This window comes from Chrysemys picta, chromosome 9 (assembly GCF_011386835.1).
Source record: "Chrysemys picta bellii isolate R12L10 chromosome 9, ASM1138683v2, whole genome shotgun sequence".
In the NCBI taxonomy this organism is placed as follows: domain Eukaryota; kingdom Metazoa; phylum Chordata; order Testudines; family Emydidae; genus Chrysemys; species Chrysemys picta.
Window position 1 is genome coordinate 89,000,659 of NC_088799.1, and position 20,818 is coordinate 89,021,476.

A 20,818-nucleotide genomic window follows, 5' to 3' on the forward strand; every position below is an offset into this window, starting at 1 on the left:
CCCTCAAGATCTATGGTGAGACTGATTTCCTCTCCTCTATATGAGTTGAGTCATATAGAATAACCCAGATCATGTAAGGTGCTCAGCATTGCATGTACTTAGGAGGAAGGTGCACCAAGTCCTCCATGTCTGCTCTCCCTAAGCATGTCCAGCAAACAGTGGTGTCCCGCTATTGAAATGATTTAAGTGGAATGTTTTAAGAATTAGGAAAGAAAAGCCTAGGTTACATTTCAAAAACATAAAGTGATCTAATGATTACCAGTGTTTCATCCAGGCAGGAGAATGATGTGCACTGAATACAAGATGATGGTAACCAAGTGAGAATAATTCAGTCAGGATTATAGCAACCAAAAGTCTTCATCTTTGTATATTATCTGTTGCTAACATGAAACTTGCTTATGCCACCACCTGTAAAGTGATCAGTCACTCCTGTGCTGGGATCCAGCCAATCTCCAAGCCAAGAACTGGTCTGGTGTATAAGCCTCACAGGAGGAACAGCATCTTGAAACTTTTTCCTGCCTGACAGTGGTAACAGACTCCCCAAGCCTTAGCCTGTTCCAGCCTTGCTCTCATTCTGGCCTCGCCCCAACCCCGCTCTGATGCCTGATGTGGGCGCTGCTCCTGACTCTGACCCCTAGGCCTCACTACCGTGGCTCCAACCACTAGGACTGACCGTCTCCATCACGGTTTCTGACACCACCATATTGCATGTTTTATCTTTATCGTGACAACCATCCTTTTGTCCCTAGTACACTGGGGATTGAACTGGGGGCATCCAGAGCTAAATTCAGGAGCTACTAAAGCTTGGGCTAAATTTATGTTTCAGGGCATACAAACAGGTAAGTTTGATTAAAAACATAAAATACTCTTGCTGTAAGCTTGTAACATAACACTACTTTATTTCTCAGAATTCAGAATAACACACAAGAACTCAAAGATAGAGACACACAAAACAGGCTGCTCCCTAAATCAGAGAGGCACAACTCACCAAGCTTACTCTAAGCTGTCTGTCTATCTGACTGACTCTGATGGCAGACTTCTCTACAGAACCTCCTGTCTGCAAGCAGGACCAGGGAAACCCCTGAGTATTTAAAGCGACTGGTCATAATTTTAACCTATTTTTCAAATACACCTCACTAAAGAACCAGGCCTCTGTAGTGAGCGAGAGTAACAACTCATATCCTCTGTGGATTGGCATGGAAGGGACCTATACTTCTCATTAGTGGATTATGTTATGTTCAGTTCATTCTATCTAAGATATGATTGCTTAAAACTACCTTCCAAGTATGCAGCTATTGATTCTACCTTTTAATGAAGTTTGTTACAAACTGACTGTCTTACGGGGTCAAAGGAATTTTAGCTCCTCGCCACTCCTTTTTTTTTATATTGAATTTCTTAGAAATACTTGAGTCATAAAAGAAATCAACATTCTCGAGGGCATCATTAATCTAATTCCATTTATGTCTCTCCTATTTTGCATCAGTCCTTTTCTTGCAGAGGCACAGATCTGTTTAGACAGATTTGGCAGTGTGTGTGACAATTTGTTCATGTTTATTTCAAACTTGAAAGAGCAGTAAAGGCAACATTTTCTTTTAACTTTCCTGTGATTAAATGTGTTATGTCAGTGAGAGAGAGCCCAACTGAAGGCTTAGCTCTTTGCTGTTGTGAACTTTCAGTAATACAGTCTGGATGCTTGCAAGCTCTCTCACCAAAGCAAATGGACTCATGGGGTTTCCAGCTGGTTAGTGCAACACATTTAATTATACTGATATTGACAGTATTTTTGACAATTACTGTGAATTGTTTCAAATGGTCTCTTGTGGATTGACTATTTGAGATTGGGCAGAAATATTGTTGATTTTCAAATTCATTTTTAATAAATACAAGTTTCTAAAAAGAAAGTAGTGGTGTTTTTCACTAGAACTCTCCCCTCACTCTCAACCACAATAGAAATTATCAATCTGCAGCCCCCACAAAAGTGTTATCTTTCAGAAGTTGCTAGGTACCACGATTTCTGGAAGCCATTATTGTGACCACAGAAAACCTTGTGTTTCATTGGTTGAGTGTGTACTCTTCTAATACCAGACCTGAATCAAATAATGAAATCAATTGCAAATGCTTTATTTGATGATTGATGGGGGGAAAATAATCAAATACATTATTCATCAAATCATACCATCTACAGTACTGACTGCATTTGCCCCACTCAATACCCTGCTGAATAAGCTTTGTGTAGGAAGTAGTGGTCTAGAATAAATCAGCACATTATTCTTCAGCTTGTGCTTGTATCTGAATTTAATCTCTTAATAAAAGTCAGTTATTGATTGTTATATTTTTAATTTGCCTCAGGGCTCTTATATAACATTATTCCAAACACAACACAATCTAAAGGAATTTTCCTACAGAGGATACTTCAAGTAAAAGTAAATAACACATAAGCCTGAGTTAGACTATGTTATCCAACTTTGAGTTTCTCCTAGAGAGGTTTAGCAAGTGGAAAGTTTTGTTAAAAATTAAACAGCGGAGGAATTTTCCTTTGCAAAGTGCACTGAAAAGTTTATATACAGCAAATGCTAAAGTGTATTTCATTCATGAGACTGTCAACCTAAGGACACCCGAATTCTCTCATAAAAATTGGAGCTCAGCCTGAGCCCAGAAAATTGGTTGCAAGTTGAGATCCACATAGTAAATGCAGAGCACATGTGGATCTCTACGATTGGATTAAATAGAATTTTAATCCAAACAACCAGTTTCTCTTTTCCCCCTGTAGATATGAGATTAGAGCTGGATGAAATTTTTCACCCAAAACTCCCCCCCCCCCCCCGAAAAATGTAGATTCAGATCAAACAAAATATTTTGTTTGACTCCAAAAAAATGTTTTCAACTTCTTCTATTTGCTGAATTAAAAAAAAAATCAATTGCACTTCAACCCAAATGTAATTGTTTTAATATTTTTCGGAACTGTTGGTAAATAAAAAAATCAGTTATTTGCGTAGCTCTGTTTGGAATATCTAGTTCAATTATATGTTTTAAATTACCTAACTTGATTTATTTACTGCTGCTTCTGTTGCTCATTAATCATTTGTTCTGAATGTAGATGTAATTTACAAAGTGAGTACTGTACTATTAACATTGGCTCCCTCCCAACTTCCCCTTTTCTTTGGATCCACATCTGTACAACACAAATAGCATTTTACAAAACACAGGCATTAATGTCCATCACTGCTACCAAATCAGAGACCTACAGTAAAGAGGTCTGTCCCAGCAGACAGGAAATGTCCAGTGCTGGGTAACAAACACTCTTAGATATTTTAGCTGGATATCATATCTGTGATGAGAAGCAGGTATTATGCCTATGTGGTGTTGTAGATTTTATTTGTCTCCCATCTACCATGAAATTTTATGCTCCGTGATTTTATGTTGTATATCCTGACATGGGACATCTTTAATGCTGAACATGGTGAAAGAAACAAGCCAATACAGAAAAGAATTTTCTCCTAGAAATTGCTGTCTTAGACAAACTTGTGGCAAAATAGTGAATAAATTATCTGTTGCAATGAGGCACCTAATTACTTTTGGCATTTCGAAATGTCTAGTTCTTTAAAATTTAATGTCAACTATAATATGGAGACTATCACTAGAACCAGCAATAACTTTAGAATTGGAATGAACTGTTCAAGTATAGGAAATATCTTGGAAACCTTTATGCCTCCAAAACCAGAAAGAACATTTTAAGTGTGTGCGCTGTACTGTATATACAGGTAATTATTAGACCCTAATGTATCACTCTCTTTTTAACTAAGGGTTTAAATAAATATAACATTAGCAGGATTGCAGTGAATGTAGAAGTTATTCTTGTGATCTATTGGCAGTAGATAGAACTGAAGTGTACTTGGTACAAATATACACACGTAGATTTGAACAAAAGCAACTAACTGTTTTGTTACTTTAATTGTTTTACATGAAAACATTTTTAAAATAGTTTTTCAGATAGTCTTACCCAGGATAAATGGACAAATGCTGCCCTTGTTTCTTTCCAGCAACTCTACTGAAGCCAAGAGAGGTGCCTAATTATAAATGAGAGCAGAATTCAACCCTCATTGTTGGCCTGATTCTTTTACCCTTACTCACTGAATTAAATTGGACTGCTGGCAGAGTGAGCTGTTGTTCATTGTATGTGTAGCAAGACTGATTTTAAAAGAATTGTTGTTGATCCCATCCAGAGCCTCAGAGATAGGGAGGCTTTGTCCAGCAAGAGAGACCAGGGACTGGCCTAGCCAAGGATTTACACCCTCTGCATCTCCCCCCCTCAGGGGCTTGAAGAGGGGGCGGCTCTGTGGCTGATTGGTAGGAGAGAAGGGAGAAGCATAAGCCTGTTGGTTCCAGTGCAACCAAAGGGAGGGTTTATAAGCTCTTTCTCCTGCCCAGGGGCAGTCCTCTGCACCAGCAAGAAAAGCTTGCCCTCCCCCCGCCGCCTCTTGGGATTAGAGAAGAACTGGATTCTTGTGTCTACTGTGGACATCATGCTAGTTGTCTTTTGGGGGATGGGAAAGAATTTTTCCCTCACTACCAGACTGACTTGGGTGGGGTGGGTTTTCTCACCTTCCTCCCAGCAAACCAGCGACCCAAAGGATAGGTTAGATTGTAAATTTATTTTGTTGCAATTTGGCAGTTGCTCAGTGCAGGGAATCATTTAATATGGGTGTGGTTCCCTGATAAATTGGAATTGGAAATTGGAAGTAGATAAAGCAAGTGGGTGTAGCAGCGTGTAGTCTCTGACCCTATCCTCTTGTGGGATGGCATACCTCAGTTTCCCACACAACCCACACAGACTTGATCATGTTTACTGCTGGAGTGACTTAGCCATCCAGCTGAGTCCCAGATTAGTCCATTCCTTACAGGGCATTAAAGTTTCAACAAACACAAAAACTACTGCCACTCCTGGGTTCTGCTCAGTTTCTTCCAGTCAGAGAGTGCTGATTCTCAAGGTAACTCCGACTGGAGTTTCTCTCCAGTCAGGGTCCTCTTCCCTAACCCAGGGGTTTCTGTGGGAACTTCCTTGCAGCTTTTCCCCAGCTTCAGCTGAGCTTCATAAGGGCCAGGAGCTCCTCATCAGCCCTGAATCCTCAGCTGAAAGCCACAGGTGGGCTTAGCCTATCTCCCGCCTCAAAGAATCCAGTCACCCTGTGACAGCGGGGAATAGGGTTGTGGCTCCTTATGTCTGGTACCTTGAGGAGACAACCTTCTCTTTCCCATCCCCTTAACTCTTGTACAAGAGGAGGGTGGTGGGTCCCAGCAATGGAGGTAGGACTAGGTTAATAGGTGAGGGGCTGATAATAGCTCTCTACCATGTGGTATGGATTACAAAGGAAGAAGATGCTGCTCTGGATGAGTTATTGCAAAATACTTATCAGATGAGAACTTTATAAAGTTGCAGCCTAGTTAAACTACTTTTCTGGTATCTTGTCTTTCTTTCTGTGATGTCCTGGGCAATTAGAGATTGATCTATACTAAAAATATCATGGGTGTTTACAATCCAAACTGGATGTGACTATATATGTCATGTCTGTCCACTGTCTCTGTAATCAACTGGACCAAATCCCCAGCTAGGAACACTCCTGAGCTTCAAGGAGCATTTATGGAGAAGGATTGAAATCTGAATCGAGGTCCATATTGTGTAGCTCACGGCAGTCCTATCTCTAATCCTTTTATTAGTAGATCAGTGGTACAGTTGGGAATAGAGACCTAGTCCTCTGACAAGTGTCCTACCTGCTACACCATGTTGCCTTCCATCAGTTTGTAGGAGAAGACTGGAAAAGCTAAAGAAATCTAGTGTAAGATGAGCAGATGTGAAGAATGAGATGCGGCGGAAGTCAGAAAGGTCTTTAGTCTAGGTATATACTCTCAGAAATAGTCCTTAGTTAGTGCGTGGCTACAACTGTTCAGCGGTTTAATGCAGTCTTGAAGTAAAGGAAGTTTTATTGACGTAACTGCCCTATGGTGATTTGACAGAAAGAAAGGTTTAGGCATGATAATTTACTCCCTCCAATATACTGTTTTCATTTTTAGCACACATTTCTAGGACACTGATGATTGTGAGGAGACCACTGGTTTCTTTTGGGAACTCTGATCAAAACATTTGTATAGTATCTTTCTTTTTAGCTTTTGTAGGTAATTTAGCAGAAAGGGAAGCTTTCTGTTTCATCAGGGTAATAAAGTTTAATTGGAACAGTGATGCGCCTGCCCACTTCTAATGGCCTTTCTGTTAAAATTCCTCATCCCCAGCTATTGTCTTTTCAAAACCAAATGTCTACATGATCAAATTTCCCAAGATTGCTTCCAAACAGCGATGAGGCTTCCATGATGTAGCACTTTCCCATTTTCCCTTCCACTTTTCCTCAGGAAAATTCTTTTAATGGGAGATAAACCAACACTGTTGGTTTTGACAATTTTCCATCAGTAAGATTTGACTGAACAGCAGGGTACTAGTAGCTATTAAACATCCTGACAACATTACCTCTCTTACACAGTCTAGTCTTCACATCTGGATGCTGACCAAAATAACTCCTTAACTCAGTAATGTGATTTGATCTGCTTTATAGACCTACAAAGAAATATACAATGTATTAAGAACCTCCTGTGACAGTCATTTTAATACATTCTGTGTAGTGACATTAGCAACTCTGCTACTGTTATCTAAACAGCTGGATTTTTTTTAAGTATTACTTTTCTTACATGTCCCTTAATTCATAATTTTCTTATATATTTCATTATCCATTATTAATTTTATTTACTATTCCAGGTTACTTTGCTTTATACTATGTCCCATTGCATTACACTACATGGAGGGGTACAATATAGCATGACTAGTGAAAGGGAAAAATTGGTTGTCTTTGTAGTACAGCTATCATGTACTGTACTCACTCTTTCCATATATTGTAGCAGAGGGACTATACAGGATCTTTTGATAGCCCAGTAAGTTGAACTGGCCAGCTGTTCTTTCAAAATCACTACCCATTGCTTTAAAGATGCTGTTTTGTGCTTAATTTGTCCAGTCTCCATATGTTTCAGTCTGCAATGACCATAGCTCAGAAGCAGAACTTTATTACTGATGATTGCATTGTCCTACAAACAATAATGCAGTTTGTTAGCTGCTGGCATGGAAATGTCTTCCAGTAAATTAGTTGACCAAGTTACCTAGGAGGGATGCATAATAGTCCATGTGTTAAAGTCTGGCAAGGAGCAAGCATAAGACTGAAATAACTGCCTTGATGATAGACCAGATGGAGAAGTTGAGACTGTTTCTGTACCCATAGAAACTCCATGTTTGGCTTGTTAAAACGTATCCCTATCCATCCCTGTCCACCCCCCACTATTTTAGTACAAGCTATGTTGCCTGAGTCACAATTGGTAATAGCTTTCTGCCTTTTCATTTATGAAACAATGTTCTTTGTGATTGTGTGATTGCTACAAAGACTTGATATCAATGGAATAAATGAAAAGGTGCCACTGAGTTAGAGTTGATAAAGAAAAGTAGACTCTCATCAGACAATAAATAAAAGACATGAGAGAGAAAGGATATGCAAAATCATGATTTTTCATTATCCTCCCAGGACTTAAACTGTTAAATAAATGGTATGACTAGAAGTGCACTGAGCTTTTCAAAAGGGATTTGAACTCTGGTGAACAAACCTTCGAGGATTTCCTAAAGAACTAAGCCTTGACTTTAATCTGTCCTCTAGGCTTGTATCAGGCTCACAGAGAGCTAGACAAAAACAAACCAAAAATTTCCCTATGAAATTATTGCCCTTTGTGGTGGACTCAGTAAGTGAATCAAGGAAAGTTCCTCTCTATATAAGTCATTAGAGGGCCCTGGAGCAAAGGAAAGACTGGATCAGAGTATGATAGAGCTGCAGCTAAAAGAGAAAGATGTATCTGGTGGCAACGTCAGCAACACAGAGCATTGGGGAGGTGCATGAACATTCTCCAGCGAGGCACCCTTACCTGTTTCCAGAGGAAGAAGGATGAGAAGGTACCGGTAATAGTAAATCAATCGCATTACAGGATTAACAGTTCCATTATAACTGTAACTTTTTGAGATGTTGTAATTAAACCGCTAGGTTGACAAATTACAAATCTTTTATAACAGAAACGTATTTCTTCTTAATCTCGCTATAGGGCCCAATTCAGAAAAGCCCTTAAGCATATGCTTAGTATCAAACATGTGACTAATCCTCTTCCTGTTCAGCAAAGTGCTCAAGCATGTTCTTAAATTAAGTGCATGAGAAGTCCCCATTTAAATCAATGGGATGAGACTACAGCTGGAAATATTTTTCTTTATTAATGTTCAGGAAGGTTGAAAGAATGATTCCTCTGTGTGAAGAGCCATCATGCAAGCTTTCCCATGCAGCAGCATATGTTGGGGTTGATGATGCTCTCACACTGGTTTGACGCTAGTATAACTCCATTTACATCAATGGAGTGACTCATCATTCACTCTGGTGTAAATGAGAGCAGAATCAGTCCTGTTCAGTCTTGGCTAGCACCATTCCTGAAGTTGGAACTCTGCAAAACATTTTGCAGGGAACATAAAGGTGGTCAAAATCTTTTGTCTGCCTTTGGCATAGAAAGCCCACTCTTCTATAAACAGGACAGAAGGGTGTCTTTCTCTTCAGTAGCAAATTCCTACTCCATCAGTGTAAACCCACAGCTATCTGATAAGTTTCAATCTCAAGCTCTTCAGGAGTGCCTTCTCTTGTCTAAAACATTACTTTGTTTTCTGTGGGTAGAAACTCTTTCAATGTTTGTATGTATAATTAGCTAAATGTCACAGGGTGCACTTAAAACAATTCTGTTACCATGCCTGTACTCAGGATTATTTCCCAGGTTAGGTTTTATTTTCAAATGCAAAATTTATTTCTTTTTAGTGAATTGAGTTCTGTGAAAGGTACTTCCCTGACAGCGCTAAATATTGAAATCCTATATTTATCCACAAAAAGGTTATATGGGTGGAGCAGCAGTGCAGGCTTCCCATTATACAGAGAAGACCAAGGGGTGAGGTTTGAATCCAAAACTGGGTCTGTCTCAGTTTGGATCTGAACTACCTAGGGAAAGACATTTAGATCAGGTCTCATCTAAGCTCAGTTTTTATGTTCTAGATACACAGCTATAGCTATAGAAGGTTTCAAAATAGCAGATCTTAAACTTGTCACTAGTAGGGGACTGAAAGTTGCTCATCCTGACTAATTTTTGCAGGAAAGAAGAAAATATTTTGTGGCAACAGTTTTTAAAATGGCTTTTTTCCACAGAAATGGTTCTGGAGGAGATAGGCTAGAGGAGAAAGTTTAGGAGAGGTTGGCAAGGTTGCAAAATTAAATGCAGTCTATCAAAAGATGGTAGAATTAAAGGCCTTTATTATTTATCGTATGGCTATTCTCACCATGTACAATTTGCATTAAGGGCTCAGTTGTCTATTGGGGGCAAGGTCATGTTCAGGATGTCAACTCCCTAAATTCATATATCTTGGGGTACCTGTGTCTCTGCAAAATCTTCCCCACCGCCCCTCGTTAGATGATGTGCCAGGGCATCCTAAAATGTCTCTGCCCTTGAAATCAGCTTGAGAGTAGATCTCACAGCATTAAGTTGAAGTTAGTTACAGACTGGATGGGCAGTAACTTGAAACACTGTGTCCAGTGGGTTTGTGAGGGGAACATGCTACGGAAAGCCTGCATTTCTTGTCTTCCATGCCGCCCATGGCCTAGACCTGCATTTCTGGCTCCACTACAGAGTTCCATATGTATGCATGAAAAATTAAGAGAAAGCTAAGGTTGGATAGAATCAAGGTACAATAACAGAAGAGGAAGAAATTATTGTTCAGATATCTAGAAATGATGCGAAGGACAGGTCTCTTCAGCAAACATTCTCCCAACAATTTAAAGTCTATTAATTCACAAAACCAATCATTAGATGCAATAAAATCTCTGGGAATAGTTTTGAAATGAATGATAAATTAAATGGTAGCTCTAAAATAAAACATAATATTTTTCAGGAATGTGTCTATCTATCTATCTATCTATCTATCTATCTATCTATCTATCTATCTATCTATCTATCACTGCAAAAGCAGTGACTGAGATTTCCCCTAGATTAGTTGAAAAGGAACTGAAAATTAACAAACTCATGTACCATATCTCACATCTGAAACAAAGGAAGATTGAGATCACAGTGTCATAGTCAAGGTGAACTCCTCAACCTAAGAACTACGGCAGGCGAGCATGTAGCCTAGTACAATCTTTTGTGGTTAGAATAATAACTTCCTAACAAAAAAGAAACAATTCTAATGCAAAGTACAATCTTTACTTTTTCTTTCTTTGTTTCCATGCTTATTCTCTGTCTTTTCATTTCTATATTTATTTCTATTTTTTTCTTTTATTTCTCATTCCATCTGGTACTCTCCTCTTCGTAGCATTTTCTTGTTGCTTCCTATTTATTTTTTCCCTTTCATTATTTTTCTTGTCTTCCTTTTATTTTCTTCAATGCAAAAACAACATAAATATAGCTACTGTATCTATACACATAGATTCTATGTATTCATATGAATACATAGATAAATCATAACATAGTCTTCCTACAAGAGGCAGTATTCATTGGCAATTCACCATCTCAAGGCATCCTCTCTTATATCAAACTTGCTTTCAAGCAAGCACACATGTGAATGAATGATCCTTGCACCTACAATGAAGGTCAACAAACTCAAATTCTGATTACACTATTGTTATGAGAGCTGTCTGTGTTACAGTAATGCCTAGACAGAGACCTGAAAAAAGATTATTGCCCCAGTGTGCTATCTGCTGTTTGCATAGAGACAGTCCCTACCATGAAGAGCTTATATCTATACAGAAAAGGCAGGGGGAAAGTGTTATCCCCATTATTCTAGCCCTACCAAATTCATGGTCCATTTTGGTCAATTTCATAGTCATAGTATTTTTAAAATTGTGAATTGCATGATTTCAGCTATTTAAATCTGAAATTTCACAGTGTTGTAATTGTAGGGGTCCCGACCCAAAAAGGAGTTGTGTATGTGTGTGTGTGGGGGGCGGTCGCAAGGTTATTGTAGGGGAGGTTGCGGTACTGCTACACTTACTTCTGTGCTGCTGCTGGCGGTGGCACTGCCTTCAGAACTGGGCAGCTGGAGAACAGCAGCTGCTGGCTGGGAAGAAGCTGGGCGTGGTATGGTATTGCCACACTTACTTCTGCACTGCTGCCTGCAGAGCTGGGCGCCCAGCCAACAGTCGCCACTCTCTGGCAGTCGAGCTCTGAAGGCAGCGCAGAAGTAAGGGTGGCAATACTGCAACCCCCCTAAAATAACCTTATGACCCCCTGCAACTCCTTTTGAGCAGGACCCCCAATTTGAGAAACGCTGGTCTCCCCCGTGAAATCTGTATAATACAGGGTAAAAGCATACAAAAGACCAGATTTCATGGGGGGAGAGCAGATTTCATGGTCTGTGATGCGTTTTTCATGGCCATGAATTTGGTAGGGCCCTACTCGTTATACAGCTGGGGACCAGGTTAAATCCCGAGAGCTGAGGAATGTTGGCCAGTCAGCACCTCCCCACCCCAACCTCAACTGGCTAATTGATGCCAGAGACTCTAATGAGAGAGGGAATAACTACCTTCTATCTCTCAGCAAATGTCTTCCTCACTCCTCGGGCTTTCTCCTTTCCCTGCTGGCCTCATCACATTCCCCCACCTCTGATGATGATAAATGGCATTTAATATCCTCATTAGCCCCATTTTACAGATGGGAGAACTGAAGGATACTTGCCCAAGTTAACATGGCAAATTTGAGGTAGAGCTGGGAATTGAACCCATTTTTCTATGTTCAAACCTGTGCCTTAACTACAAGACTATCCTTGCTGTCTAGGTAGGAAAAGTCTCTAGGTGATTACATTTCAGATAGAGCTGTGTGAATATTAGATTTTTTGGTTTGCAGGCAATTCCAAAAAAAAATTAAAACATTTTTTGGGTCAAACTGCAAACATATATTATATTTTTGGTGAAATGCAAAGCTGGAAAAAATTGTTTGACCTGAAATTAAACATTTCATTTTGATTTCAAGCATTTTTTTAATTTTAAATTATTTTTAATAAAATTGAGGGAAATTTCTAAATGAAAAGTTATTTCAAACTGAAAAATCAAAGTGTTTCATTTTGACATTTTTGGATTTTTTTCCCCCCAACACGAACAATTTGGTAAAATGTTTTGGTTTTGCTGAATCTGCATTTTTCATCAAAAACGGTTTTGGCTGAATTTTTTCCCCCTAGCAGTAGTTTCAGAATCAAAGCCCCTTTCTCAGCAATACATGCCTCTAGTTCCCCCCAATTCAATACTAGGGACTGTAAATATAAATGTCTCAAGTGATCTTACACTGATGGGATGAAGTTAGGGAGACAGGCAGCTACTTTCTTAAGTAGCCAGGAACCAGGACCATTATGGCTAATAAACAGAGCAAAGACTTAAACATAGAGCTGTAGTGATTTTTATTTTATATATTTTTTTCTTTTCAACAGAAATCAAAATGTTTTGAGCATCATGAATTCACACTACCTCCTAGAGCTTATGTGACTTGAGAGCTAAAGAACACAGCCCTGCAAGCTATAGTACATATAACTGTGGTAAGTTCAACATCAGCCTTTTTTTTTTTAAAGAAAAAAATATTAAATGAAATGAAGTCATATTTATGCCAATTACTTCTAACGTTTTACCATTTGAAAAAGTCCAGTCCTAAACAAGAAGTGAAATGGCTACTTTGGGGTGTTTTACGCAGGGAGAATAAGGTTATTTATCTGAGTGAAAAATAGTCTGATCTTTCAAAGCCAGATTCAGTGTTAAAAGTTGCTACATTTAAGATTGTACAATCCCTGAAAGATTTTTCTGGGCTGAGTCAGCTTTCTTTGGGGATATTTGACTCAGGGCTTGTCGACACATAGAGTGCTGCAGCAGTGCAGTTGCAGCACTTAGGGCTTGACCTCACTACGGAGCTAAATCGGCGCTGTTCCAATCAATGTAGCGGCTTCGATTTAGTGGGTTTAGTGAAGACATGCTCAATCGATGGGGGGAGTGCTCGCCCATCAATTTCTGTACTCCACCTCAATGAGAGGCGGAAGCAATGTCGGCAGGAAAGCGTCTCCCATCGACATAGTGTAGTGTGGACCCCGCTGTAAGTAGATCTATGCTATGTCGACTTGAGTTACACTACTAATGTAACTCAAATTGTGTAGCTTAGATCGAACAGCAGCGGTAGTGTAGACCTGGCCTTATGTCAGTAGAACTGTCGCTCAGGGGTATGGAAAATCCCGGGTGCAGACAGAGCTATGTTGATAGGAGGACTTCTCCTGTCAACGGAGCTACTGCTGCTTCTTGGCGAGGTGGTCTTCCCCAAGAGTTGGTAGCTATGTTGACCGGATAAGCCCTCCAATCAGCATGGCACTGTCTACATGGGGGTTTAGGTCAGTATAACTACGTCACTCAGTGGTGTAGATTTTCCACACCCCTGGGCAACATAGTTATACTGACATAAGTTGGTAGTGTAGACCAAGCCACAGTCTAGTGTAAACTTCAGCCTTGAGGAAACTGCTGGGTTTTATTCTTGTTGATTCTGATTACTCTTATTGATTTAGTTGTCCTCCAGAAATTGCTTCAGATGCAAACACTCACCTTATGGAGGTAGATTAACTGTCTGACCTTTAAACACTGCATGAAAATCAACTCACCTCTCTTAAATACAGAAATGTCACCCTGGCAGTAAAAGGACTGGTTAATGTGTTTGGAAGAAAACTGAAGTTTTTCATGGAATATTGTTGCTACAGCCCCACTCTATATTCTGCAGCTTGCCTTGTGGCAGATTGTTTCATTATCTAGCAGTATCATTAATCTTTTTTATTAGCACCTTAAAAATAAACAAACAATGATCTTGTTGCATTTGACACAAGTAGTGCATTTTAATTTTGTAGGCTTGTATTATTGACTTAAAAAAAATAACCCAACAACAATTCAGATTGAAATACTGCCCTCAGTTCTTTACAAATACGAAAACACTATTCAGATATGTAGAACTATAACAGCATCTGTTATGCATATTAAATGATGTGTGCTATTTTTGTATCTTCCACATGGAGCTTAGCATTAACTAGGAAAGTTAGTACTAATTAATTTTGAGAAATAATATTGTATCAGTCATTTTGCGCTCATACATACCATGAGTCAGTTCTACATGCATTACCCAAAGCATCTCTGTTTAGAAATTGTCTTAATATTGTTCTAAGTTATATGGTCACCTTAATTTCAAGAATATTATATTGAAAAGTGAAGGTCTATCTTCATGAATTATTCGTTGTTTATAATGAATCAAAAGCAACTTTTGCCCTTTCTTTATCGGTATGCAGTTGTCAAAAGTAATAATAATGGTGATGATAAACAATGCAAATATCCAAGAGTACTACTATTTTGTCTTAGATATAAATCACCTCCTTAAGAGTAAACCCACACTCCCATGCATTATGAAAATATCAAAATCATTACCAAGTTTCCCCAACTGTGTGAGAGTCTAGAACATGCGAACAGGGAGAAATGGCAAAATTGCCATGATTTTCTGTTTGTGTAACAAATATTCCAAATATATAGCTTGTGATCCAGTTATGTAGGCATGGGGAGAAGCAATTTAGCCCTTTTATAAGCATTCACCTGCAAAATAATTTACCGTGTCCTGGATATATGACACAGAGACCCAGATAGATACTGTTTTATTGAAAAAAAATATCTGCATATGGAAGAGGCTGATAAAGCTGGATAGTCTTCAGAAAAGTTAGGAATTGGAAAGTATGAATACATTCTTCTTCTGAAGAAAAGCTCTGTGTAAGCTCGAAAGCTTGTCGTGTGAGTGTGTTTGTTACCAGACTTATTCAGGAAAAAAATATGGACATAGATCTAATTATAATCATTCTGCATTTTATTTTAAGATGTCTTAATATGGATCAGTCCTTCCAGAAACCTTCCACATCCATTCTGTCACCCAGTTGTAACATATCTATAAATCAAATAATACCACCATAAATGAACATCGTTTGAATGTTTTCTATGCATTTAGCACTGGTTTGTGTTAAATTCCTCCAAACAGCTAGATTTCTTAAAATAAATATTTACAATTAGCACATGGTACATCTGAATGTATTACAGTGAAGTTATTTTAAACTGGCTTTCTCCCACCACTGAATTATGATTACTATGGAAAAGCGATTCTGGACACTAGATTTGTATGGGAGCTCAGGGCAACAGCTTCATATTTTCTTCATCTTCCTTGGATTTCATCCAAAGCCAATTCTGTTTAATCTGCCTGCTGCTGCTCTGGAAGTGACATCTGTTCAAATTTACACTCTTTATCATGGCTGACATGTTGTTTGTGTGTATGTTTACCCCAAGCCCTAGTTCCAACTGCCTCTTGCAGATAATTTGTGATTGCTTCCTTCAGTCCATCATAGGTTGCTAGGCATTGCATCTCTGCGTATGGAGTTTTGCTATTATTTCTTTCCTAACTCTACCTGGAATTACATTTAGAGAAAAAGAGTGAAGTCTAAATGCAACATGTGCAACATCAAGTATGCTCACTGGAGGTGGGAGGGAGCTGAGAGAGAGAATGTGTGTAATATTCTTATTTAATATCCATAAGTACTACCAAAATACCCAGAGGTAACCAGGTAACTTGTCTCCTTGGTACTTCTTGATACCTAATACAGTGTGGGATCCATTATTTGTGAAACATTTAGGTTGTCCTTTGTAAAAACAGACAAACACACAAAACCAAAAAAACCCTAGTACACCTCTACCTCGATATAACGCTGTCCTCGGGAGCCAAAAAATCTTACCGCGTTATGGGTGAAACTGCCTTATATTGAACTTGCTTTGATCCACCGGAGTGCGCAGTCTTGCCCCCCCCCCCCCCCCAGAGCACTGCTTTACCTAGTTATATCCGAATTCATGTTATATCGGGTTGCGTTATATTGGGGTAGAGGCGTACTGTAATTTTTGATGTAGAGATAGGCTTAAGACAAAAATCTTAATTTAAATTTTGAGTTACTCAAGATCTGAATCCACATGAGATTTTTGTGGCTTGTGGTTCATATTTGTTTATATATGTAGATGTGAACACACACGCGCGCGCGCACACACACACACACTTACCAACCATCACACACATTCAAAAGTCATGAATCGAATCTCAAAAAATCAAGAGATTGGCTCGACAAGCATAAGATTTATTTAAAAATAATGAATGTGGGTTTCCTTTTTGTTTACCTTCTGGTTTCTAAGCCTTTGGTGGTATATTCTAGTTGCATTTTCCATCTTTTCTCTGCTACCGTGGGGGCTAGAAACTCTATTTTTGAGATTCTTACATAATCATTTGACTCCAGGGGAGGGGACTTTAAAAAGAACACTAAATATCTTGGGACTCATAGAATCATAAGTACTGCAACACTCTATATATTAAGATGGGCATCTCTGTAGTACATACAACTTGTGGGGGAGGGATTACTAAGTAAAATATATGCCTAAACAGTGATACTAAAAACAGTGTCTGAAATCATAGAATTCCACACCATTGCTAGATTTAGATGCAACACTCAGAATAATTGCGATGTTTGTTCCCAAAAATGAATATGCAAGTAAGGCAGAGAGAGAGAATATGCACTGACATTCACTATGAAATGCCATAAGGAAGATAAATTATTGAAGCAAGTAAAATGAGTACTCAAATCTACTAGTTAACACTCTTTTGGATTATCAGAGAATACAAAATAAAGTTAGGCAGTAACATGAGAACCAGCTTCAGATTTTATTTGGAACTCAGTTACTACTGTGACATGCCTGGTATAAAAGTGTAGATTAAAAGGAATCAAACTATAGTACTTAAATGGTCCCTATTGACACAGTATCTGAGCATTCACAATCTTTAACTCCCAAGTCCCAGGCCAGCACCCTAACCCAGTGGTTCTCAAACCTTTGTGCTGGTGACCCCTTTCACATAGCAAGCCTCTGAGTGTGACCCCCGCCCTTCCCCCATACATTTAAAACACTTTTAAATATATTTAACACCATTATAAGACAAAGCGGGGTTTGGGGTGGAGGCTGACAGCTTGCGACTCCCCATGTAGTAACCTCGTGACCCCCTGAGGGGTCCCAACCCCCAGTTTGAGAACCCCTGACCTAACCACTGGACAATCTTTCATCTCAAATTCATTTGTGTGTGGCCGACCTGAGCTACGAGGAATTGAAACATGATGAAGGATCTACTTTGGTGTAGGGGTAAAATATTTAATTGGTAGAGAAAAGATGGGGAGATCTATCTGTACCAGCTGTAATATCCTGGACAATCCTTATGGAATTAAGATAAACTTTCTTGATTTAAATTTAAACTTACTGAATTAGGTTTAACACCTTTGGGATCCATTGTATTGAAAATGCAATTCTGTATGTGTTATTGCAGAATTGTATGTAATTCCTGTAGGAGGAGGGGAATGCTAATGTTGTTTCTTTGGTTATCAGCCCTTTTAAGCCAACCTCTGGAGAGGGTTACATATATTAATTTACACTGGATTCTCAGGGACCAACAGACAAAGGATTTTTTTATATAAACAGCCTGGTTTTAAACAGGCCTTCTTCCTGAGCCAGCAAACAGACAGGGCCCTTGGTCCATGGAGGTACCTAATCCTTAGGGACAGGTTTGAAGGACTGGACCTACTGAGGCCCATAAGACTGTGTGCTTGTTCTATGCTAAAGCTGTGATGAACTTGAAACCACAAGGGATCTCCCTGGGTGAGGCACTGAAGAACTGCATCTGCCAGAGCCCACGTCAGGGTTGGGGTGATCGCTGGTAAACATATTAGCCTGTGTGTAGGTTCTTTTATTGTTTTAATATGTGTTCTGTAATGCTTTTTACTTTAAGAACAAAACAGGCTTGCTTAGAAAGAACTGTGTGGGAACTTATAACTGTGGGCAATCACACTGTTAACCATATCTGAATAGAAAACAAGCAGGTGTATTAGGGCAGCCTGTCTCTGCTGGCAATAACACAGTAAAGGCAGGGAACTGTGCAGCTTTTTGAAATACCCTGGTCAGAAGAGAGTGAGACGCAGGTCAACTTGGAAGAAAGGCGACAGCTGGGGAGTTGGAAACCTGAGAGTGGGTACTATTACTGGACCACTGAGAGGAAATACAAATGCAGTTGCCCTGTACTGTGAGAGTGGCATTGTTACGGTTGACCTTGGGTTAATGCAGTCAGAGTTCAATACCTCTGTGAATCTAAAATGCATTTAACTGTCAAATTAAAACACTGGTACATCACCTCACATTGCAACACAGCTCAATGAATAAATAAATAAATAAAGCTGACCAGAGAAATGGCAAAGGCCAATTCTAGTCCAGTGGCTGACCAACTTCCCCCCTCCCCAACCCGCACATGCACATGCACATTCTAACCCCCCAAACATGTCTGTATTGGTCTCATCCCCTGCCTCTGTAATATCTGCCTACTGGTTGACTAGGTAATAAATCCAAGCAGACACATCTTTGAGCCAATATATCCACAGCTGTACGATCCATCTGTAGAATATGCCTTATGTCAATTGGTTGACAAAAGATAAGTTGAAAGGAGGAAATATTACACACCATGAAATAATGAACAGCACAGTTAAAAATGATTTTCCCCCTCTCACCCTTACTCTCTTATCCCATCTCCCCAGTTTCTGTGCTATTGTTATTCCTACAACTGCAATGATGCTGAACACTGCTGCTACAACAACATTTGGTGCAACAGTAACATATGAAGTCATTATTTTTTTAATGATATCATGGATGCCAAATAGTTTTGTGTTCTGTTAGGGTCCCACATTAGTCATATTGTCTAATTTCGCCACATGTATATTGAGAGTAGCCAGAACAGATAAGGTATTACAAAGCCTTTGCCAGTATAATTACTTGACAAATAAAATTCTTATGGTATATGTTAATACCTCCTGAAAATAAGTAGGCTAATGGAAAAGGAAGCTGCATTACAATGGGCTAAAACTGAATTACAGGTGGAGAGAGAGAGTGAGTGCATAATGTTGCATACTTGTTTTCTATCTCTGTAAGTTCCCGCAGTGTAACCATCACTATAGTATTTGAGCACCTCTGAAGAAATGATAACCAAAATCATAATGGGCCTTATTTTTCTTCTTTGCTTCCATTAGTATGAGCTCTAAAGCTTCGGGCCTGTTTCTGAGAAAGCCGTGTCTCCCACTCTCACAAGCTTCATTCTTCAGTTTCTCGGGTTCCTTCCTCCTGTTGAGGGAGGTCACTGTGGTGAAGGAAGTGATGCTCTCTCAGTTTACCTGGACCAGTTCCATAGAGAGCCCCGATGAGGAACTCAGAGACCTTGAATTTCTATGAGGTTTCACGTGCAATGAGCAGAGACCTGGCTGATGAGTTCTCAGTGGATGATGTTAAATGTAGCAAGCATAAAAAACTTCAGGCATGCATGAGCAAGCACTGGATGCAATATCCAAGTAATCAGAGAGCTATCAGGTGGTACATAATTTATCAAATTAAATTAAAACAAAAATGAACCAATTTTATGAAAAATAGTCCATATGTCATTTTACTCTCTCTTTTTCATTTAGCCGGTAGATGTTGCCTCTAATGTATTGTTCTTCCAGGTCTGTGCCTGTTTTGACAATAGATAATATGTTTGCATCCAAGTTGCATAGAGAAACAACGCCTGGCTACTATTTGACCTAATATTTGCAGGGAGCTCTTTCTAAACTAAACTAAACTAAGAGAAAAACCTCCCTTCAGATTACAAAGCTGTGAGCATGTTGGTGAGAATCATTGTCTGGCTGGTATATTCTGCTAAAAGGCTTTTAGATCCACCTACATTTGTAAGCCAGGAAAGTCTATTTAGCTACTTTCATGCGCTTATTAGTACATCACAATCCAATGCTCGTCTTAGACTTTCATGCACCAGAATACTAAAAATAGCATTAATCTCCTTGTTTTAATGAACAAACTATAAATGAAGGGGATGGACACACTGTCAGCCTAAAACCAAATCACACTGCTGTCTGAAAATGTTTACTTACTAGCGTTAAAATTACCATAATACAGAAATTAGAGGGAAAGCTTTGTTTTCTATTTTTTGTTTACTTACTTTGTACATGTAACAGCAGTTTGTGTGTAAGTCAGTAAGTTTGCTCTTACACCTCTACCGTCAGTTAGGTCCCTATTCTTCAGTTATGTAGGCATGTTCTTAACTTTATGCATATGAGTAATCTCACTGAAGTCAGTGTAACATTAAGTATGTTAGCGCGTGCACGTGTGTGTGTGTGTGTGTGTGTGTGTGTGTGTGTGTGTGTGTGTTGGAATGTGGAGGACTTCCACAGGGGAAAAAATAGAAATCTCTGATTGTAAAAATAACTAAATGTAGCAGAGACACATCCCGATAGGTTGAGTTACTTTTAACTCATTTTTAATTCCTTTTAACTCATTTTTTAAATTGACTATATTTAGATTCAGTGTGTTCCTTTAAGGTAGAAACACCATCTTAAACTTAACTTGCAGTGCCTGGATATTGATTTTCATTTGATACAATAGGTAAAAATTATTCAATATTTTGATCATTCCCTATTCTGCCAACCAAGGGAATAGGCCATGACGTTCAATTTTTAATTTTCTACACTATCATTGTTAAGGGGACTGAGATCTAACTCTCTCAGTGTTCCCACTGT

General features: G+C 39.1%; 1 protein-coding gene across 7 annotated transcripts in view; it reads left to right on the forward strand.

The window, feature by feature from the left end:
- Positions 1–20,818, forward strand: part of TENM1 (teneurin transmembrane protein 1) — a 1,376,511-nt gene that overhangs the window by 291,525 nt on the left and 1,064,168 nt on the right. For all 7 annotated transcript variants that reach the window (XM_065556633.1, XM_065556629.1, XM_065556628.1 and 4 more), the window contains exon 3: positions 12,572–12,676. The gene's annotated coding sequence lies outside the window, so the exon portion shown is untranslated. The remainder of the gene's footprint in view (positions 1–12,571; positions 12,677–20,818) is intronic.